This window comes from Hetaerina americana, unplaced genomic scaffold (assembly GCF_022747635.1).
Source record: "Hetaerina americana unplaced genomic scaffold, ioHetAmer1.1.p SCAF_29, whole genome shotgun sequence".
NCBI classification, from domain to species: Eukaryota; Metazoa; Arthropoda; class Insecta; order Odonata; family Calopterygidae; genus Hetaerina; species Hetaerina americana.
The window spans coordinates 4,109,817-4,134,809 of NW_027286863.1; the positions used below are offsets into that span (position 1 = coordinate 4,109,817).

The following is a 24,993-nucleotide window of genomic DNA, read 5'->3' on the forward strand; positions in this document are numbered from 1 at the left end:
ATCGCCCATCATTTAAGTCGGGAGATTTGGCCAAACGGACCGCAATGGAATCTCTCACAGATTGACTTGAAACCTCGTTGATCCCTTGCAAAATTAATAGATTTAAAACAATATTTTAATGGGAGAATCATCCTATCATCTGTCTTTCCTTCTAGGGTACCTCATAAAACATATTTAAGATCACCCAGGATTTCATCATTTTGCCCTTAAAAGCGATTGACACAGATTGCATGTTTCAAAATTGTACGGGAAGAGCCATTAGCTAATTCGCTTTTGCTATTTGTGCTAATATTAGTTTTATATGAAAGTTGATTAAAGCCGAAAGGTTTAATTGCTTCGTTCCGATGAAGAAGGAAAAGGAAGTTCACTGATGACAGAGAGAGACGCTACTTTCGGCAAACTGTAATAGGCGTTTAATTTAATAAATTTTTGCCACAGAAATGATTTATTCCGCATGACTGATACTACGAGCAGTGACCTTATCATTTGCAAGACAGGAAACTCGTTTACGTTGCCTATAAATTTTATTGAGTTTACTCAACTTAGTCTGCCCCCCATATTTAAACTGAGCACTGCAACAGAGTAACAATTAATATGCAATACAAAAGAGGATCACCATTGCACATGTAAGGGAATCTGAATTGGAACTAACCGAGTTCTCGGTGATCAAGATAATTTTATTTTAATTTTCATCGACTGGAAAACTTGCACGAAAGCCCAAACGGTTTGCGCCTTTCTCAAGGAAAAGCACTCCTTGCAACCTTTGGCGAGGGATGTCTCGATCAGGGCGCAGTACGCGCTACCATCATACATAGAGTTCGGTAGATATTGGACATGGGTGATGGAAATACTTTTGCCTCTTATAAGTAATTGCTCATAGGCCCGTATTCTTTGATATCTGAGGAGATTGGAGCAATTTTTTCCGGATAATTCTTAGCCTGTCAACATATTTTTTTGCATATTAATATGACAATTTGCAAGACATTTTCTAATACATTTGCCGAGCATGTTCGTGCAAGTACGATAATACGTTTAAGTCCCAAAAATTCAATAGAGTCAAGTAAAATAGCCTTCCAGAGAGAAGCGCAGAAATTTGGAAAAATGTTCTCTTCCTATTTTGCAGTGCCGATTAATAAATTGCGAGAGTTAACTCATTTACGAGAGTGAGGCATATTGGGAATGCCAAATCCCCATTATCGCCCAATAAGATAAATATCTTGCTAATTGGATGTTCCGGACATTCGTCTTTAGTTTTAGAAAAAAAGCTCATTTCGATGAGAGAATTGAGATTTTGTGAAATACACATTCATGATATTCCGATTCGTCGCAGTGTGCGTTGGCCTTCATATACAGTAGGCATAGAGATATAGTCCCTGGCGTACCGGCCCAAAATTCTGCCTAAACCTGCGGAAAACATCAACCACTCCGATGACGCCCCTAACCGAGTCAAATTAAATGGCCACCCCTTTCCTCCGCCCACGTACACATGCGCTATACCCGCATCGCCACGCGCCCTTCTTTTCTCCGCCAATCTTTTCTCATTTATTCGTGTTTTCCCACGCAAACCTCTCCTTTCCTCCTCATCAAGTGCAGCGGCCCTCCTCCTTCATCTGTTTCCCCTCTCCGTCCAAATCACAACAGCGGAAGCCTATTTCCATTAATTATTTGCCATAAGCATAGATCGCAAAAACACAACCATAATTCCATTCCCCACGTCTTGACTTCCAGCCTGTTGCTTACGAAGACTAGTTGCTTACAAGTTTCCCAAATAAGGCAAACTGAAGTAATGCCATGCCAAGGATTTTCCTCTACGTTTCCTTCTCTTGTTATTTTGGGAATCGGGCTTTCCTCGGATTTCGAGAAATCGATTATAATGCCGACTGCGCTTTTACACCATAGTATCTGGTCATAAATTATTGGGAAACATGGTAGAAAGTTTGGTAGTTCTCTTAAAGAAACGGTTTGAATTACATTTTCTCGGAGAATACTCATGCAACAGCATCGTACCCAATGTGTTGTCTTCAAAGGTTGTTGGATGGATCACAGATCAGTTCTTACTTGATGTTCCTCCACGGTGCCCTTGTATTTATTTCATTCTATTTCATCTCACACCTCTCCATTATTAACGATTCATACATTTGACACTTATGACCACGTAAACAATGAAAATACTTCAAGTTTCATGTGAAGATGCAATAGAGTATTTTGTCTACATGAATAGAGCAGTACTTTTTTGAATGCGGTCTGTATCGTATTCAATATTCTAGCAAGAAGGTTAAGCATTTAAATTATTAATAATTACTTTGAAGCAATGCTTAATAGAATATTATGTTGAATAAAATGTAGCATCCATAAGAAGGTGAAACTTTTTCGAATAATCCTCGCATAAATGGCTACAGGTTATAATTTATGCATTAACAGAAAATGATGAAAAACTGCATCCTTTCACATTAAAAGGAATAGATTTATTTCCACGAAGGACTGACTCGATGACAAAAAACACATGGTGAAGACATGAAATAGTGGCTGAGAAAAGACAAAGGCTCATCACTGCCTTGGCAAACTTGCGCCAGTGATTTGCAACAGCTGTGAATGCCAGGAAACACAAAAATAGATTTAATACAGCCTAAATATAGGAGATGGGAAGGGAATGGTAAGATGTAAAATGTTCAGAGTGAACTTAAGAAAACTATCAAAGAGTAAAAACTGATAGTTGCTTGTTATGACGACGCGAAATGAAAATGCAATGGAGGATGAGAGTGCTAAGCATGGGACTTGTTCCAGAAAGTTTTAACACTGGAATCGAGTCTGAATTCAGCGATATACAAATCGAACCAGCAGAAATTCGATGAATCTGGATGGAGTGCTAAAAAGAGAATATATTTGTTTTATTGCCTACAGAGATATTTAGATGGCCACGTTCCAGCTCAGAAATTGACTGGCTACGGAGGAATGCCAGCGGCTTACGAATGAAGGGCGCATTTCATAGCAATGCCAAGAGAGCTGATTGGTGCAGCAGCAGTACTGGCTGTTTCATTACAGGGTACGAATCCTGTTGCTAGCAGTGTAGCGTGACTTTTTACAAGTGTTCCCGTCTCTGATTGGTTTTTGAGGGACATATTCATCAAACATGTGAGCTTGTCAGGACGTCGTAATGTCCGACCTGCCGTTAGCGGCCATGCTCATGGCTTCCCCTAACCAGCCTTCCCCCCCTCCCCGCCCCCCGAACTCTCTCAATAAAGCCTTGTATCATCTTTCCCGCTTGAAGTTGCCGGAAGGTGTCTTATATAATGTATTTCATATCTATCATTTGCGAGAGAATAACAACTTTCCTCACCCCAACCTGAGGAGCTAGTCACCCTCGTCTGAGCACCGCCGGGTTTCGAACACCTGACTTTGGATACGAAATACATGAATGGCGATCTCCGCTGAGGATTACTTCCGGGTAAACCAATATACCCACTATCAGATGATTGCATTTCTCGGCGTAAAATGTATTTTCCGGCACACAGCATAACTTCGAGTTCACCTGATGATAAAAGAAGCACGCATAATTCGGATCCATGCGGAGATAAGGTACGATAATGTAGCGACGAGCAGGTGTCTCCGATAAGTCCACCCTCATATCATAAGATGCAAACAACTCAATTGCGTCTAAAGCGCCGAATGGATGGGTCAGTGGTCACGTTCGGACCCAAGAATAAAGACTTTTACAAGAATTCATAGCGGTGTTATTGAGGAACACGTAACGGTTCCATGCATTGCATTTTTAACGCTACAGTGGCCGGTCGTCACTCAGAAAAGTCGGCATGCGTATTTGTACCTTTCACAATTGAGCCAGTTTTTCCATGTAAACACGACCTCATTAAGTTTTACCCCAGCGTCGTTACCACTACTCCTAGCGAATGCTTCCTGCACATGATCATGGATGAGAATGTAAAAATAATATCCACTGACGGTAGCTTTTGATTTCTCCGGGGAGGCTCTGTCAATAAACATTAGCATGACTGTTAAAATTCAGGTCAATTTGAGTCCCAAGGCTATCTTGACCTATGACTAGTGGCAATTCGCTTCATAATTTGCTCCGACGGTTGAAGTCCAATCTCATCATAAATTAAATTTGATGGTGTATACAAATGGTGTATTCAAGGCGCAAACCGGGTCAGCCGTGGTCCTCGACGCTGTTTGCGACCAGATGGGATGGAATTCCGGGGATTGTAGTGATGGTGTTTTTTAAGTTCGTCCAAGGCTTCCAAGGTCATTTCACGCCATAAGATTAATGAAACATTATGTGGCAGAACAATGCCCATGCCCCGGGCGGCACCCGAAAGAGCAGCCTTCGGGTTGGCCAGTAATCATGCTGCCAGCAGCCATAGCACCGACACCTACCTTGAGAGCCACCGCTCGGCAGGCCCGAGGAAGCAATTGGACGTATTGCCAGGTAATAATAGAGAATGAGGAATTTTCTTCGAGCAGTGAATTGAGTAAATTGAGGAAGGGTGTCTGAGAATGTCAGCGTGTTCGATCTTGATTTTCGCAGGGATATCGAATTGAATATATTTAATATCATTGTCTTCAAACACAGCGAGTACTAAAATATTCGTGATTCTATTTCTCTTCCTTGATATTAGTGGTCCACTCTGTTAATATAGTTTGTGACCTTCGTAATTTCTTCAACGCCATAGGTAAACTCGGTTGAGTGGTGACAGTAAGTAAACCGCCAATTTAAAATTCCTCTTTCCCGATATTATTCGATAAAAAATCTGAATTCAATGGTGTTCGCGCAATCAGAGCCAATCTCACTGTCGAGGACTTTTTCGTGGTACATACTGTTACCTCCCTCTGATGTTGATGGAAGTAAATCAAGATGTAAGCAAAGTGGAAAGGGAAAACACTGTGCCTCTTCTAATATCATAATTAGGTCCTCGTACCGCAACTATCTACGAATTGACTCTGAAATCGATGTCTGTAATTAGCTCTCAAATGGAATTTTACCACTTTTCTTGGGTATTCATTTCAAATTGACCATCCTGACACCAGCTCCACACATCTGCTCTCAGGCGTTAGAATTCTTTTCTTGAAGAAGCGTTTGCGGATTATAATCCTTATATTCTCGGAAATATATATATATATATATATATATATATATATATATATATATATATATATATATATATATATATATACACGCGCGCGCGCATTCAAACACGAAAACCCGCCATATGGTGAACAAAAATTCATTCACATGGAAATAAATATAAGGGAAAGGGATAGGAACACGTATAAAAGACGAACACAGGAGAGGTGGGGAAGGTGGAATCCAGGAGATCACTAGTGCAAATATATTTCCTTGACCGGCAAGTCAAAAGATCCGTGGTTTTAGTCCCGGCCAAGGAATCATTTGTCTTGTCAATGTAATTATCCATTAGCTTAAAATGATAAAGGGGTCCCAAAAACCTCCTGGGTTCCTTTTATGTTTTTTCTAACCAAATTTCCTTTCACAATTTCCCTGATTCCGTTCCGCCAAGAAGTAGCCTTAAATTTATGGAGGTATACTTATTGTATCCTACATGTATGTTATGGCACGCGAGCACCTTATTACCGATAGATGGTCCAACACATAACTGTAAACTTGTTGCTTTAAGTTACGTGGCTGCAATCCGGTCGAAACGAATAAAAGCGATAATAATACGCCATCGAGGAGAGAAATATATGATTTTTGGTAAAATGTCGGTTTTTAATTAGCTCTCGGATGAATGAGAAGGAGGCGTTAGGCATTACTGTGTCTTAAATTTAATCGGCAGGAAAAACATTTTCTGTGCCGGCAGAAATATTATTTTCCAACCGCTCACGGTGAAAGCGGTCACTTCCACATGAACCGCTCCCTCGCGTTCAGTGACCTCTGTTATTCTTCCATCCTTTTCCATATGTTCTTTGATTGCAGGAAGCGTAGTTGTTTTAGATACTACAGGTGTCCAAGAAGTGCTCATATTTTGCCATCATGCCAGTTTCTGAGGGTACTTCAACGCTTTCGAATCTCGCCTTGGGGGTGAGACATTTCTCCGTTTTAATAAACAACAAAAATGATTATGGAGTTAGCCCTTGCCCATGCCCACCTGCATTTCCGCCATCTTTCATAATAGTCCATACAAGATTTTCCAAAAGGCAGAAGAAAATATCTTTAGGTTTTCGTCCAAGGAATTGTTACCTTCCTCTGATAGTTCCCGGAAAAATCAAGACATCTCAAAACTATTTTTTGAGTTTCTACAGTTTTAAAGCCCCGTTTCAGCTTGAATTCATTTATTTACACCTAAAGTGAGGCGATGCCTTTAATTCCTACTCTGAGAATCAAAGATTTCTTACTCAAAACTCAAGACGCAACTTAAGTTTGACAATTTGCTTATGAATCGACTTGCAGTAATAAAAACATGTCTTCCTCGATATTAAATTTCAATAAGCAGATCGAATTGCAACCATTTTGACCTTTTAAATTTTTTTGGCTTTCTCTAAAATTAAAAATGCATTTTAAACATTCCCTTTAATTGCTTGCGCTGACCTGGCCTTGGGCGGGTCTGTACAAGTAATAAGATGGAAGCAGTGCCACGACATAGCTTACGTCGATAAATAATTTTATATTTCTGTTAAAATTCACGTGCACGTTCAACCTTCATTCTGACGACGCCGTGGCCCGCGCATGCGCCCACCGAGTGATTTCACTGCGCGACCCCGAAGCAATGAATGCTCCCTCACCCATTTCAATTGCCCTTCCCCAACCTCGTCCATCCTTTCCCCGACGCGCCCATTCCTTGTATCACCTCGACCTTTCTGACGACCTCATGCTCTCGCGGTCGACATCTGAGACACACAATAGCATTTCACTTTTTCCGGGCGTGACAAATAATTTCAAGCAATGTAAACTGCTTCCGTTTAAACATATTAAGTCTCAATATCAATTGACGCTTTCTCATTAAATTTGATTTTTAAATGGACTGCGCTATCAATCAGGCCGTACATTATTATAATAACACTATACATAAAATTTAGCTGTAGGAAAAAGTTGTCTTTAAAATAATTTAAAATTTAAGTGAAATACATTGGCGAAATTGGAGTAAATTAAATCATAAAATAATGGAATCTATGTAGACGATTTCCAACTAATTTTAAAAATATTTTCGGTTCAACTTCAACCAAATAACTCAAATTTTGGAAAATGATAGAAGATGAGCGTAAAAAAGAAACTTAACACTTCCACAATAAAGATTGTATATTTCACGGCCCTGGTTTCGATGCTGCTGCTAGTCATCATCAGATAGATGCGCGGCATCCATGAATGAACCATTCGGGTCGTGAAATATTAAATCTTTATTGTGGTAGCGTAAAGTTTCTGTTTTACGCTCATCATGAAGGTATTGCATGAAGTTAAACCTGAATTGGTTTATGTTTAAGATGGTAGAAGTTGAATTAGAAATTTTCGGAGAAAAGAGAGTTAAAAAAATCCCAAAAATTATATTTCGATTTGTTTTGCACTGTAATTATGAGCGAGTGATACCCCATGTATTAATTGTAAAGTCTTACCCTACTAAATGACAGTTTCAGGCGTGGCATAGTGGAAATACTTGGTGATGAAAAAAGACACTTTGCTTTTCCAAACGTAAGGAAACCTAGGTCGTAATAAAAAAAATTCTATGTGGAAAACCAAAGTGTCATCCTTCATCTTACCTAACTCTCAAAGGTATATGTTTTTAATTCAATTGTCATCTGTTTCCGCTCTTTATCCATGTCAAAATACCCGCGTGTTTGAAAGAATATCGCAAAGACTGTCGTTTCGATGAAAAATATACCATAAGAAATTTATGAAAAATATGTACACACGAGTATGTTGTCCATAAGGTTTAGGATATGAGTAATTGTTTTTCTCAGGTTTGCGTTAGGGTAAGAGAAACGTCACGAATTTTCGATTTAGAATCGAAATTGGGAAATTGACGCAATGGGGAGCAATTATGTTTTGGCGGTTGTGTTTAAGGTGTGAAATCAGCCGTCTCTTTAAAACCTAATTTCTATCAGTCATGGGAGGACGGACGGATAGGGGGGAGGGGGTGCACGAAACCTTCAAGTCGGAGAGATTAAAAAGCGCTTGATTCTTTGAATGCCAAGTATATATTTATATAAGGCATAAAGTATTATTAACCATTATTTTATTTTTTTAATTATTTGAGTAGTGAATTTCGCAAAAACCTCATCATTATCGACATACATAATTTGATACCCACATTCAAAACAATAACTCGTTGACCAGTACACTAAAATGATGCCATTTGAAAGCATTTCATCCGGATAATATTAGAGAGAGTCAGCAGAAAAATTTTGCTAGGCATAAGAAAACATTTTTACTGACAGCATATGTTGGGTGAAACGCAGCAAGGTCACAACAAAATCTGTAAACACCCATGATACTTCAAACTGCTATTTTTGAATATTGAAACCCATTGAACAATCAATCTTATGTGTCGGATTAATGTTACATATGTACATAGGTCAAAATCAGTCATTTTAGACCTAAGCTCTTCCTTCCTTTTTTATTTGTCTTTTCTTCCTTTAACGTTTCATTTCTCGGAAATGCATCTCTCAGGAGAGTAAGCATATAAATACAGCCGAGAAACTTCATCAAAATGTAGAGAATATTAAAGACTGAGTAAAAAGGGACTTGGAAAGTCTTGGAACTGCGTGAAACGACTCGTACGGTGTGAATGTGCGTCTACAGAATGAATGTGTGCGGAGACTGAATGTGTATAGCCGTTTTTAACGCGGGAGGCTTCGCGAAAATGTCTGGATTCACCATTCCTGTGTGTGATTTGTGGTTTTTCGTTGGACTGAGATTACACAAATGAAATTTACGATGGACTAAGTTACAAACTATCGTACTTTCATTTGCTCCAGGGTGAATTCATTGTGAGAATTTTTCAAACAAGATATATTATCACCCATTCGCTAACAATTTCCTTGAATCATAATTTCCGAATATTAATAAAACAAATGAATAAATATCAAAGCAAGAATTGATATTACAATGCAACAATTTCAGTGTGTAAAAATCATTCACCTTGACCGGGATTCGAACCCGGATCCCTCGATGTCCGGCCGAGTGATTTAGCCATTTAAACTATCGCAACAGTAATCTTTGACGGAGTCCCCCGTTAAACTGGACATTAATTACAATGCAACAATTTCAGAGGGATCTGGACATTGAGGGATCCGGGTTCGAATCCCAGTCAAGGCGAATGATGTTTACACTCTGAAATTGTTGTATTTAAATGCATATTGGCGGATGACTCCCTCAAAAGTTACTGAAAAATTAGACGTCGCGCAGTTTCTTGGAAGAATTGATCTTATTACAATGTCAGATGATTCGCACTGACGTGCAATTTAACACAAAAATGCCTCCAATCAATCAACTTTTCAATTCAATTTTTGTCCTTTGGCCAACCAATGGGTTTTCTTATCAAACATATAATTGATCTTCTTCTGAAATGAGGCGAAATTTCGACGCTGCAATTCAAAAATAAGTCGGGGACAGGAGACGTTATAAATTATTGCACAAAACTTAAATCGCATAACGCTCAGTGTCGTTCGGCCCTGATGACGAAATAGTGATGACTCATGGAAAGATGACTACAAAGGGAATTTCAAGGTAGCAAAAGCGAAAACAATTACTCGTGGGGAATGGACGCCTTGACAAAAAGGAGTTTGCCTTCACGCCCTTCAGTGTCAAAAAGCCAGGGAGCCGCGAGCTGTCTGAAGAGGGATGAGGAATAGCTTCACCTACGTTCCTGTGTTTCCTCGTAGCTCCACACTTTTGTGCCCGCATCAAAGTAAATTTCCATCGCCAAAATCATCCCTGAGACATCGAAGAACAAAACAACATTCGACTTGTAAATTCCCTCGACAATTCTTGACCGCACCCGTTGAAATTCCTCGGGGCAACCCATTCAACATTATAATTTGATGAGACCAACTACTTATAACATTATGGGGTCATTAAAAATTCCAGTGGCAGTCTTTACAATCTATTTCGCACTTAATCTAGATAAAGGAAAATGTAATCACATTTTTGAACTCGAACTCGAAATTATTGACGTAATGTGTACATTTGTTTCATACAAAGTGTGTGAATTTGAGCGCACAGGACTTTACAATAACGAGAATGGACGGAGGAGATCTACAAAATTTACAAAGATCTTAATTTATATTACGCTGCTGCAGAAGTGGAGAGCAGAAAGGGTATTGGTTTTCGGATTATTTTGCGGTGCACCCACTTAGTCGGAAAATACCAAAATACCTTGGCCACCCTCGTCAGCGGATTCTAATTTCATACGCAATTCTTCTCTTGAAACCGATGTCATCATAGGTCATGAACCAGTCACCATAAGCACTCTCCCCGCCCAAAATTCAATATCTAGCCTTGCACGTCAAGGAGAGAACATCTCCAGCGATTGAAGCCGCGGGCTGAATAGAAGAAACACACTACCTCCATCCGGGGAAAAATTCACCCCCATGCTTCCCTTAAGCCGAGATTCCGATTCTATAAAAAAGAAAGCGGCAGTGGAAACCCACCCTCTCCCCTACGCCTGCCCAGGACCCCGCGCCCATCCATGCCCGTCGAACATGACGCCACAGAAAAGAATTGGAGGGGAGATCCCGCGATTAGTATATCCGGACTCCACGGCCTTCCACCGCGCATGGGTTCGTGGTCGATGAATTTTCCGATGCAATGCGCTCCAGCCAGGGAGGTTTTCAACCGCCGCCAAATTCAGTCAAAAAAGAAATTTAAAAAACTCTGTCGTGGGTAAAAACATATATTATTTCCATATGCATTGGCCGATTGCGGTTCTCTTTTTTTAATCGTAATCTTCAGGGAGAAAAGGAGCGCCAAGGCACCGAGGAGAAAGGCAAATCGGTCCGTTCCTTTGGCGTTCCGCATTGTTTCGTCAGCAGTTTTCCACCCACAGGGGGAAAATCTTTATAAAAAAAGGGGGCGCGATATTGGATCGAGATTTTAATTCCCCATTTCCCGAATTCAAATATAAACGTTTTATTCAAACCTAAGCTCACAGAACCTTTCCGAATTCCATTGTTTTGAAATGCACAGTTTCCTATTCCAGGATAAAATGAGGACTTGTTAATCTACCGACTGATTATCCTCAAGAGACCTATGGCAGAATTATTGTACATGAAAAACTTTTTACGGCGACTAATTTGTCACCAATAGTTTAAATTAATTCGGATACCGGAAGCGATCGGCGTTTCTGATATTCAACATGAATCCAGTGTCCGGAGCTCTAATTTCCTCCAGTTACCGGAGAGTAATCAGTTTCCACCGAGAAAAACATAGCTTGGATTCAAATCTTATATTTCGGTCAAAATTACACGAGCTCGCCGATCAGCTGGAACCCGCCTCAGAGCCCACGGAAACTTTCTTCCGAAAAATCACGAAAACGTGCCTTTTACCACATCAGATGAGCCATTCCGAAGGCGAAAGTGAAACCGCAAGCGAACGGCATCAGCGGTTTAATCTCGCTTGGCGTAAGAGGCGGAAACGACAAAGAGCTTCCTCGCAGACTTGAAAGAATGACGTGGCAGTGATGAAACGAGAGTTAATTGCCACGGGTATCCTCAGCGGCGCGTGAACTAGTCGCTCCACCGCCCTTGGTAATGAAATAGGCAGTGTACCGGATCCGCGCACACCTCGATCCCTCTTCCCGTTCTTTCCAAGCGAGCACCACGGTCCCTCTCCCCCGCACCCCAGATCTCTCGAATCCGGTGGCGAGGCTCGACGGATCCCGCGATTTCGGCGAAGCCGAGGGGATTGGTCGAACACGAAAACACTTCCGCGAAACGCGATCATTCATTATGCGAGATTTCCCTTCGCTATCGATCCGGATCATTCGAGACACACAAACTGCGATCTAAATGCGGATTTTGGAAGCTCAAATTTTTAATATTGATCCTAGAAGTGAGACATTGCGGTGCTAAATGATAATAGGGATGTATGCAATTACTACGTATAAAGGAATTCCTATCGTAAATTTCGTTGCAGGCAGGTAACGATAAATGCTCGAGGAGACCAGTGAACCGTGTCTCAAATTCACAATTCAGTTTACGAACTTTTTAAATTTGCAAACATGGAATCTGCTGATGGCAACAAATGATTTAATACTTGTAAATTACCTAAATTACTGTAGTGTAGAATAAGTGTCTGTGCGAATCCAGGGCGGAGGTCTCGTGCATATCCTCTTCGCTATCATTGGGCGCTGTCATTGTTCGCGCATCACAAGTCCAAGGCCAAGGAAGATCAAGAAGGCAGTGAGGAGTCGCACTAAATGTAGACGTACCTAATTGTGCGCGGTAAATCGCACAGAAATCTCGAGTTTCGTTTCCGTTGGTACTCGAGCTGAAATCTATGGAAAAGCATCCCAAATCTCATGTATTGTCTGGATTCATGAAAGAGAATCCTATATGTAAAAATCGTCCAGAAGAATAAGACAGAGTAAATACTAACTTTAGAAATTTACTAAAAATATTGCAGGAACATTGGTAGGCTTAACTTCGTAGTATGTTGCTGAAAACTGAATAAAAACAAAATTAAATAATGGCAATTGATCGAACAGTAGAAATAAATGATTTGGCTTAAGTGCTTTACTTGATAGCAAAACGGTTTGGTTTCTGTTACGTTATTGGCTGAGGTAATTTCTGTCCACGCAATATACTCCATGCCGACAACTACATGGCGACACTAAATCCCTGGAAAACTACATGACGACATTACTAAATCCCTGGACGACATCTTAATGCTAAATCGCGAACCACTTCAAGCGGGAGCGGCGAGCTGCCCGACGAACCGAAGGACTATGGTTTCATCGTACTTCAGAGGTTCAAGGCTCTGACCGAGAAACATTCGAATTCAGGAAGATATAACATTACTCTAAGAATGGTGATATTCATTTAGAGTGCAACAGAATAATATTGCTTGGTCACATTAATTTTGATGCGTGTCTACCTGTCCACTATAGGCAGCCTATTGCTCCTCAGCATCGAAAAAAATCTGCAGCTCGTAAACGGACGGGAATCGAAACTCATAAAATTTGACTCAGCTGGCGTCAAAACAGACATATCCGTACATGAAACTTGAATATTACGAATTGGCAACGTGCGGCAATGGCAACAGTAACCATATGTATCATGCGTATGTATGTATGCATGATACATCATCAAACATTTGAGTAATATGGAAGAATGAGGTAATCCGAATAGAAGAAATGCAATTTTCGTGAACAAATAAACCGCAAATACCGACTTGAAAAGGCACTTTTAATATTCAAACTCCCGCTTGCGTACTCCGCTGCGTAATAAGTATGGCCTTGCTATTCCCTCTGCTAAAAATGCATAGCACATTGCATGCGGACGCATTTCCACGCATCAGCTCATTTCCCAATTGCCGCCGCTACAGCGCCGAAATTCAAGCATGTTTGTGCTTGAGATAAAGTTATTACGTGACTCACTTTTTGGCTCTCCAACTCCAGGGCTTTCACTAATCCAAGAACCATAGTGAACCTGGAAGTCAAATTACGAGAGCTTCCACTTTCATTTAGGTTCATTCCGGAACTGACACGTCTAATCTCCCTTCCAACACTAATTTTGGGCCCAGCAATTCACACCACTCCGGCCGGATCTTATCTCTCAGAACACTCTCCGTTATTTGCCCCCATCCCGGTTTCTCGCTGAAGCGCCTCTCCTTCTAATTTAATATCTCGCCCCCTGTTTGAGGGCATAGAAATCACGCCCCTGCATGAAAATACATGTAAAGCTGCAGTACTGATTTTTAATGGGTAGACGACGCGCTTCTTGACGACAGAGAAAAGCCCTTGGGTCATTTTTACAAGTACACTCTATTTTATAAACTAATTCAACGGCTAAAGGTCTCGGCTACTTACCAAAGGGCCCGGTTTCGATTCCCGGGGGCATCTTTGAGTACCCTCAGCTCCATCCAGGCTATGCGATTTTTCGGGTACCAGATCTATCTGGGAAACCAAAGGCGGGAAGGATCTGGCCTCCCCTTATCACCCTGCTTATGTGTGGATTTCGTGGACGCCGTTGAACTTGTATATGTACTGGGCCATCTCTGCCCTCAAATTTCAAACCAACCTTCGGATTGGCAAACCCGTTGGCGGTAATGCATTTCGTGCATAAACTCAATCCTGCAACATCACCTACCGGTCCATCCTGGCTATCTCCGCGCACATCCGTGCACACCTCCCAACAAAATTGACCAGTTAAAAATGTTCAGCAAATACGTAATGATCCCATAATTTCAAATGTAAATCTACTGCATGTATCGATTACTAAATTATAATTTTCCAAGAGTTATCAGAACTTACATGCGGACAAACTATTATAAAAAAATGGAGACGAGGGAGTATTATAGAGCTCTTATGAAAAGCTTATGTGGTGCAAATATACTGTAATGGCACGAGGCCCTAGAGATGTAATTATTTACTAATTTTTGCTAAAATTTTAAGTTCGACACGACCAAGCAGATACACTTTGAAATATATTTATATCTCATATTTGTAATTCCATCATTGTAGTGAAATTGCTCAATACAGGTAATCCTTTCCAACATGCCATTGTCCTTTAAGAGATTCTCCAATGATCATCTCTTTTCACCGGCCGTACTGGTGGCATAGTCTTACGTCATTTGCCTACGGAAAGCTCGTCCAACTCGCTTGGCGTCTCTGTCAATGGAAAAATCGCCACGTGAGTGACTGCTACTCATCCTGCATAAGTTCACCGGAAAGTCATCGAAAAACAGGCTTCGCTGTCCGAAGGACTAGTTGAACAACCGAGGAACTCACGACACTTGGGCTCTGCAATTTCGACGGGAACTAAACGGGAAATTTGTATAATGGAATACAGTGAGCTAGATAAAAATTTCCCAACAAAGTAGCCGTTTGTGAAGAATCAACCATACATATTTTCCATGCAAATCAACTCGGTGGTTATTTTTGACGGGTGAAGGAGACGCTCATCATCTCGAATTAATCCCATTTGCATATTAGAGCCAAAAGTTCAGGTTAACATAGTTCATTTCCGGTCTCACCTGCCGTTTCCCACGAAATACTCGTATTGAGAAAATCGCGCCACTTGCACTTAGGGTAGAAGGGTGATGAAGGGGGGCCTGAAATATTTTGAATCTTAGCGATCATGCTGCTGTGTGAAGAAACATAAGAGTTTACATCGCCTTTTGAGGGGGGTATAAATGGTGCGCACCAACCAAGTAGCTATTTAGATGTTTGCGTAAGTACCTGCACAAGAAACACCTGTGTACACATGTACATAATATGTCATCAATATATTTAATAAAATACTTAAAATTTTGCACACAATCAGTAAACTTTACAGGTGTAGTCTAAAAAGTAACATTACTGATGTTGTGATCAGAAAATAAATACATTCCTGGCCGTTTTTATATGAATTGTAACGATGAAAACTTTTTTACTTGGTGATAATTCCCCGAATCCTTCCCAAACTCAAAGACTATAAAGTTAACATTTCTTCATTCCTCGGGGCGTCGGTCTTGTTCGAGATACCGGAAATAATCTCGTTTCGCTCCAACGAAGATAATCAAATTCGAAGCGGTATAGTTTTCAAACTTGGCCACCCGTATCCTCTCATTTTCTCAGTGGTGCTAGATTAAAAACGGGGTGAAGCACCAACTAGTTTGCTTGGAATGTAGAAGCTGTACTCATCTTTCGCCTAAATGAGAAGACTTTCTTCTCAAAAATTACTCTTGATGCTTCTTTTCGTTCAAGCCAATGAAGTACACTAACTCAATCAAGAGCATGCAGAACCACACCCAGCTAGTCATCATTATGATGGTTATTAGTTTTCGGGCTAAATTATTTCTTTATCTGCAAGCCATGAATGAAATTCTTGGCTGTGAATATTTGTAAGTCTACCCCATTCTCAAATTTCAGGTGGGAAATTTTTCATTCGGAATGAAATATTACAGAAATTATGAATGGTAAAAGAGATCCCCACAGGCCTACAGACACATTTTGAAGTCCATGTGTTGAAAACACAATTACGAAATCCATCTTCTCCTATTGTTCCAAGCCTCTCTTCCAGTTGCCGCGGGAGAAGATTCGTGCCGTACTAAATGTTTTGTGTCCCATGGTAAATGTTCAAATACCATTGAGGTAATCAGGAATAAATTAGGCGAAGTACAGGACAAGTTTTAATATTCATCACGCCGCATAAACCTACGTTTTCTTAAAGTCGGACTAGCTTGGGAAAATATACCCCGTAATAGGTTTACCTCTCGCAGCTATTCTCGTAGGCCAATTAGCACTTCCCCTTAACGGTGCGATGATCGAAGAGCACGATGGTATCGATAAAATTAAACCGTAAGAAAAGGAAGGAACAACGAGCACTATAGACAATGGGAGGAATAAGTTCCTGCAGTTACACTGAACGATATTGTTTAGACTCGCAAATTACACGTGGCGTGAAGCATGGAATAACAATTGATTCTCGAAAAGAATTGCGTAACTCGAGGAGAGAAAATACCCAAAAAATACGCTGTATTCCATTCGTGAAAGACACTCTTCCTGGAGGTGGCGGGCAGGTGTCGGCATGAGGGCTGATTGGAAACACAATTAGACTTCTAGAATGGAAATCAAATGATCACATGGGATGGGAAACCAATATCATGCAGTTCCTCTGAGAAGTACCAGACCAAATTCCTGAATTTTGAACAAAGCCGGATTTCGGTGCAGTAAAAAAATCGGCAGGAATAAATTTTATAGTTTCCTAACTAACTGACAGGTTTGCTTTCCAAAGCCTTTGTATTAATGATAATGATCCATAAAAAATACATTTTTTGTGTTTACCACTCTTGATGAATGCTCTAGTTCAAAAAGTGACACATTCCACATTTAGCAATCCGTTTGAACAGAGCCGTAGGCTCACTTCCCGTTTTGCTCTGGAAAACAGTGGAACTCGTCAGAGATCGCTTTGCAAACTCTTCCCGAAGGGATTACAACGAGGACGCCGTCCCGGGCTTGGTCCGCGTGTGCATGGGGGGGGGGGGGGGAGAGAGATTTCAACGCACGTTACGCCGTCTTATGCCCATGTAGTATTCCGTAACTCCGTCCCTGCCCACGCACCCGAATGCTTTCTTTCTCTCGATTCATCCTTTCTCCCCCCCTCGTGCTTCCTCTCCCCTCCCGTCGCCGTGCCCTTTTTCCGGACGCAGGACAAGCGAAAGTGGTTTTCGGTGGTTTTTCGGCGAAAGTAGTCTGGCGGGTTAGGAGAGAGTGTGTAGGGAAGGGTGTTGCGAGAGACTGATGGGATGGGGAGAGCCGACGGCCGTGGAGGCTGCGCCAGATGATTCCCCTCTCGCAAGAAGGACCGAGGGATGTCTGGGGAGGAGGGTAGAAGAGGAGGAGGTTCCGCGGTGAGTGGAGGGCGGAGTACGATATTAGCCTCGGTAGTCAACGGCCCAGGGTATATTCAGGATTCTGAAGAACGAGGAAATTCAGAAACGTCACGTTCACAGTGGGATTCACATAATGTGTAAAATAAAATGAAACTGGGTGATATAGACGTTATTAATTACGTTTCATGCTCGGGCCCATTAAAATGTATCAGATCTATCTTGTTCACTATGCACCAGAACTTTGTCGAAAGAGGTTGTTTCGTTTGCAAATAGTTTCCGAGGCAAACGTTCGTGGATGTAGGCCACATTTATTTTTTTTCTGTAAAAAAATACCACAGCACGTGAAATGATATTTCCGTTGAGTTTAGTTAATTTCGATTTTTCCCCCAATTTTGAAACTTTTCTTTCATACAGGCGATTGGGAAAAGTGCCCGGACCACAATTATTGAGGTTCGAAGTTTTTCAGCCAAAATGATAGCAATATCCTAAGCAAATGGTCATTTGTGCGATATTTTGCATACTTTGTTGAAATTCTTAGTGGTATTATGAATTTAATGTGCAAATACCCCTCGTAATAAATATTCGCTTATTATTAGAATCTGCGAAGCGCAATCGACAGTAGCAGCAATCAGCATTAAGCTAGGAGAAATGGATTACTAATGAGGCTCTCCAAGAAGTTATGAAGAAGTAATCCACACGCCCGTAGGCGGCTTGCGGGGTATTATGTAGGTGTAGTATGGCCAAATATTGTGATCAAGAATGGAAGAACTTTAATTGAGAAACTTTCCATAAGTGCAATCCATTTTCTTTTTCGTAGTAGTTAGGAATAATGGATTTCACATGGAGTCGTCGGAATTTCTGAATTCATATTAATCGGGTGCACCACACATGAATTTTTCCAAGTACTTTTAGTATCTCACACGCGTGTATTTTCGAGTAAAATTTTATTTTAGGATTTTATTTAAACACTTCGCGAATGAAGAAATCAGTCTTTGATAATTCTCGACTACTATCTTGTCGTATATTCTTTTCGGAACGAACTTTCATGACACTTAACGGATAGCGTTTTTAGATTGAGGTCTGGAAACGAATACCACTACGGATGCCCGCATCTGTAGTAAGTAAGTTTAAATGTTTAATTATCAAAAATATTGCAAGAACAGATCAAAATTTATATTTTTTTAAATACCCATGCCGAAGATAAAATGCATTACTTTACATTTTACCTCGAGCTACATAAATGAAAATCACTTAAGTTATCAATCCCTCTCGTTTGAATAAGCGACCTTCGTCAAAACATATATACTACCTTGATCAAAAATTTCCCGGAATTTATTCAGAAAATTAAAAATACAAGTTTATTCATCTAAATCTATATTGTCCCCTTCAAAGTAATCCCCATCGACTGCAACACACTTATGCCAGCGCTTGATCCAATCCTCGAAACATTTTTTATATTCGGTTTTCGGTATGTCCATCAGTGCTTCCTGCGATTTTTCCATTACTTCCTCTCGGCTGCTAAAACGCGTTCCCCGTAATGGTTTTTTAACTCGATTGAACAGAAAGAAGTCACAGGGAGCCAAATCAGGTGAATTCGGTGGCTGTTGGATGGTATTTGTTGCATTTTTCGTCAAAAAATTACGAATAATGATAGCACTGTGCGACGGTGCGTTATCATGGTGCAAAATCCACGAGTTTTCTGCCCACATTTCTGGTCTCTTTCGGCGAATTGCTTCACGCAAACGTCTCATAACGCCCAAATAATACTCTTTGTTTACTGTCTGGCCTTCTGGCAAAAATTCATGATGCACTACACCGTTGTAATCCATGAAAACCGTCAGCATTGCCTTCTTTTTTGACTGAAAACGACGTGGTTTTTTTGGTCTCGGCTCATTTGGTGAACGCCATTCACTTGCCTGATGTCTGGATTGCGTGTCGTACTCATAAACCCACGTCTCGTCTCCAGTAATGATCCTTTTGATGAATGTGGAATCGGATTCAGCCTCGCAAATCATGTCTTTTGCGACGTCAACACGGTCTCTTTTTTGCATGAAATTGAGGTCTTTTGGAACCAACTTTGCTGCTACCCGACGGAAACCCAAATCATTAACCACAATGTCTTGGGCGGATCCATAGGCAATGTTCAAGTCCTCCGCTATTTCTCTGATGGTTAATTTGCGGTTATTGACCAACATTTCTTTTACTTTATCAATTTTTTCACCGACTTTCGATGTCGATGGTCTGCCACTGCGTTCATCATCTTCGATTGACTCACGACCACTTCTGAACCGCTCGTGCCACTGGTAAACGACCGTTTTTTTTAGAGAATCGTTGCCGAAACACTTTTCCAACATTTCCAACGTCCGTGCGCCACTAAATCCGATTTTTACGCAAGATTTAATACAAGTTCGTTGTTGCAAATTTAAATCCATTTCTGCAATTGTAAAAAATCGCCAACACACACAGAGATAGATGTACTCTTGGCTACGTAACTTTTGCAAATGTCAAGTTATGACACTAAGATTTAAAGGGAATATCAACAACAGATGTACCAATTTAACAAAAAAAAACAGAACTCAAATCGGAACGATGGGAGCGGCACACGGTGGTTATTCCGGGAACTTTTTGATCAAGGTAGTACATATGATATTTTAACGAAATCACCGTTTAAGTCCGAGGCTTGTATGAATGAAGCATCAAAAGGACTTAAAAACTCTCTCTTATTTTCGAAAGGGTGACGCAATCCACACTCTTACGTTCGTCATTGTATCTCAGTTCTTAAATTGGGTTGGGGGGGGGGGGGATCAATTCAAACAGCAACCCTTACCCCTTCATCCGTCATGGTCGGCGAAGGGGAGTCTCGATATTGGCGGAAAGTCGCAGCAAACTCTGTGGAAACGATCAGTGCAGGCATTCGTGCAACAACAAACAAGGATGCACCCACAATCAGACATAAATGACGTTTGGAAGAAGGCGAAGACCACGAAGACGCTCGCCTTTCCAAAGCCACGAGGAGAGGTTCCCACGCACGCCAGGGACCTCCGCGCACGCCATTCAACTTTCCCAACTCGAAAATTTATTGCCCTTTGTGCTCGCCAATGTTCTTCCCACCCTCTCTCATGCTCCTGATCCGTATTTGTCACCCGTAGATAACTCCTTCGCATTGCATTGCATTGCACGCTTCTTTAAGGATGAGAGAACGTGTGTATTAATATATATATATATATATATATATATTAGGTATTATATATAAGGCAAACGAGGAAAGAGAAGGAACAGGATAGGGATGTTGGACGGGATGAAGAGAGGAAGAAAGTACTCAGAGCTGAAGAGGGATTATATATATATAATAATATATATGTATCTATATATATATATATATATATATATATATATATATACATATATATATATATATATAATATATATATCTATATATATATATATACAACCTTGACGTGGTGGAAGGGCTTGTGCGTTCCGATGACCCCTAGAGCTGTGCTGGCGGGAGTAATAATGATTGATCCTGGTAGGGTCACCCATGCCAGATAGGTCGAAGGTTAGGAGCCAGACGAAAGGTAGTCCACGCAGCGTCTGTTCCTCAGTGAGGCGGCTGCAATGCCGTCTGATCCCAGTGGGGCAGCCAGTAAGTGATGGTGTCACGTTAAAAACACTATTGAGGAAGGCAACGGGAAACCACCTCAATTATCATTCCCAAGATTAACATGATGGACAATACAGAGATATTGAGTCCTGGAAATAATAATAATTATATATATATATATATATATATATATTATTAATAGGTAATCAACCTGTTAAGGTAGGTTTTTGGATGGACATAATTACTAATTAAATAATTTGTGACCCCAAGCAAAACATAACATCCTACTCTACCTCAGGTCCCTCTTCAGCTCTGAGTACTTTCTTCCTCCCTTCATCCTGTCCAACATCCCTATCCTGTTCTTTCCCTTTCCTCGTTTGCCTAACATTCTCCCCTCAATTACAGTCTTCAACATCCCGCTGCCGGTCAATACCCCCTTCAGCCACTTTTCCTGCCTCCATAGGATAGCTCCCAAATAACCCCTCTCTTCACCAACCATACCAAGTACTTCCTCGTTTGTTTTCTTCTCGGTCCATTTTACCTTTTCCATCCTTCTCCACACCCACATTTCAAAAGCCTCCAGTCTACGTCTATCCTCCTGCTTCAATGACCACGTTTCCGCGCCGCACATAACTACGGTCCATATCAAAGATTTTACGAGTCTTTTCTTAATATCCTTACTCAACGTCCCTCTCATCAACCCCCTCCTCCTTGTGAAAGCCTCTTTGCCTAGCGCAGTTCTTCTCCTTACGTCCCTACTACATTGACCGTGTTTGTCCAAAAAACTGCCGAGATACGTGAATTGTTCCACCTGCTCTAGTTTTTGCCGTCCTATTCTAATGTTTAGCTTAGCCTTTTTCTTTCTAGAAAATCACATATCCTTTGCTTTATTGATTATTGATTCTCATCCCATACCTGTCGCACTGAATTTCCAATTTACTAAGCAATGATTGCAACCCCTTGGCTGGCTGACATACTAAAGCTTAGTCATCAGCAAACCTCACTGATTTTAGGAATTCCCCGCCCACTTTCATTCCTACCTCCAGTTCTTCCCATGCCTCTTTAATCATTTCTTATGCATATAGGTTGAACAGCAACGGTGATATTGGGCAACCCTGCCTTACACCTCTTCCTAACACTGCCCAACCAGACTCCCCGTTCCCTACTCGCAGCTGAGCAGTCTGAGACATGTAAAGGTTGCGGATTAGTCTTCTTTCCCTCCAATCTATTCCTATTTTCTGCAATACACTCAATAGGTTTTCCCGATTCTCTCTATCGAACGCTTTTTCGAAATCTACGAAACAGGCAAATACCTCCTGGTTGTGTTCTATATTCCTCTCCATTAACAATCTCATTACTGCAATGGCATCACGCGTACCTCTCCCCTTCCCAAACCCAAACTGATCATCCCCTGAGTAATCATTTGCCGTACTCTCTATCCTTTTATTTACGATCCTGAGAACAACTTTAGCTGGGTGGGATATCAAACTTATCGTCCTGTAGTCCTCACATGATGTAGCCTTTACCTTTTTCGGAATAGGAACTAAACCGGATCTCACAAAGTCTTCCGGTCAGATTCCTTCCTCATAAATACTACGAATAAGCCCGTATAGCCTCTTCCTCCCTCATTTTCCTAAACATTTCAATAGTTCCGCGGGAATGTTATCCACCCCCACGGCCTTATTTAGTTTCATCTCCCTTAATGCCCTTCTATTTCATCGTCGAGTATGTCTGGACCTAAGCTATCTTCCTCTACGTCATATTCTTTTTCAATGTCTAACTTTGCTGGTCGAAGTTCTTTACTATACAGTTCTTCTATATATTCCTTCCATCTCTCTTGGATCTTTCCTGCGTCAACTATTATCTTACCCGCCTTATGTCTAACTGCTATCGTTGATCTCCCTTTCTTACTTTCCGATATAGATTTAACTTTGCTGACCAGCGCACCGATTTCACCCTTCCCCTGCAGACTTTCCATATCCTCGCACTGCGTCTTCCACCATGCTTCTTTTGCTTTATTTGTTGCCCACCTCAATTTATTGTTCAATTATTTGTACTTCATTTTGCCTAATTCTGTATTTACATTCTTCCATTTTCGCCGCTTACCCATCTTTGTAATCATCTCATCCGTGATCCATGGTTTCCTAGTCCTTTCCTTTCTCTCCGCGGTCATTCCTCGTACCTAAACCGCAGTCCTCCACCTCATCACCATCTCTCCCTTCGCCTACCGTCGCATTCAAATCCCCCATCACTATAAAATGTTTCCCTGCAGGAACACACGCGATTATGTCCTCCAATTGATCGTATATCCTATCGACCTCTTCTTCCTTATGGTTGCTCGGTGGCATGTATAGTATACCTGAATAATGACCAAGTTCGTCGGTTCTGCTTTTATGTCCACTAGTAATAATTTATCCTTTGCCTGTTCCATGTTGACTACGCTTCTTCCTACCTCTTCATTTAATACTATGGCAACCCCTCGTTGGCTCGCGTCCCCGCTGCTGTATATTATTTTATGCTGATCACTCCAGTAATCCCCGCTATTCTTCCATCTCACCTTGCATTGACCTAGAATATCTATTTTTCCCCTTTCCATCCCTCGCTTAACATTCTCCAATTTCCCTGTCGTCATCATTGTCCTAACATTCCATGTTCCTATTCTATTTAATTCTTCTTCTCCTGCGTCTTCTGTCCTGCTACTGCCGGTTTTCCCTTGCAAGGGTTTCGTGGGATGACGACCGCGGAAGCCTTGCTTCCCCCGCTCCCGGGCACGACACACGGCGGATTGGGCCGAGCCCCGTAGTTGCCAGGACTCAAAATGCCTGTACTGTCTATCATTTAAATCTTGGGAATGATAATTGAGGTGGTTTCCCGTTTCCTTCCTCAATAGTGTTCTTAACGTGACACTAAAACTACTCCCAGTTTGTCAATCTCGAGCCTCAGGTACGGTCGTTACGTAGTTACGTCTTGGGGTTTTTCGCTGCCAAGTTTACGAGAATACGGGCTGGCAGATTGCCTTAGAGCATCCATTTATTAAAAGAAATTCCATATGAACAGCTCCGTGGTTGACTTAGTTGAAGGAATTCTCAAGAAAGAACGGACATAGTATTTTTTCACGATATATAACTAAATTGTTAGACGCGCGTTTCGACTTACAGAGGAATCATTAGGTCCAACGGAAGTTTTATTTTGTGGTAACGTGCTATGTATATCCTTACTGTATTATTAATCAGAAGGCTTTCAAATGCAATTTTTATACCGTCGATGGGTACACCAAAATTGAGCAGATTCGTTGTCGAGGATCTCGAGAAATTTTTTTAAGAGACAAAAATGGACAGCAGATAAGGGAGTGAGTTATCCGGGAGACCACTCGATCCTCAGCGGCGACGGCGCGGGAGTCAAGAGCGGGATGCCCGCGTATTCCCTCGCACCCCCCCCCCTCCGCGTGAGAGCCTTGGAGGTCACCCTCTCGAAGGGAGAGGAATCGGAGACACGTGAGAGGACGTGGGTCCGCGTATCCACTCGTAGCGTCGTCGATGATGAGCGACGACAGCGAATGGGACCCGCATCAACCACGCACCAGGCGCACAAAGAGTGCAGGCACCCGGAACCGTGTGAGGGGAGAGGTAAAACGATAAATGATGCGCACTTGCCTCCTTCGCACACTTCAAGGCGAACCCAAATCGAAGCGTGATCATCTCATTGAAAATGTGGGCAATCATTTTTGTTTGCAACATCTATAGGGTGACCTTCGGAGGGCTTTGAGCCATTTTGATTGGAAACATTCAACATCGCTGAAGCTCATCGCCTTCGAGCAATAATAAAATATTCTTGGACAGTACAGCGCATGTTTTTGATACCGATAAAGCGTTTTGTTCCAAGATGTTTTACTTTT

General features: G+C 41.4%; 1 protein-coding gene across 1 annotated transcript in view; it reads left to right on the plus strand.

The window, feature by feature from the left end:
* The window catches only part of LOC139689920 (clavesin-2-like), a 109,285-nt gene that overhangs the window by 11,298 nt on the left and 72,994 nt on the right, over positions 1–24,993 (plus strand). The gene's annotated exons all lie outside the window — the stretch shown is intronic.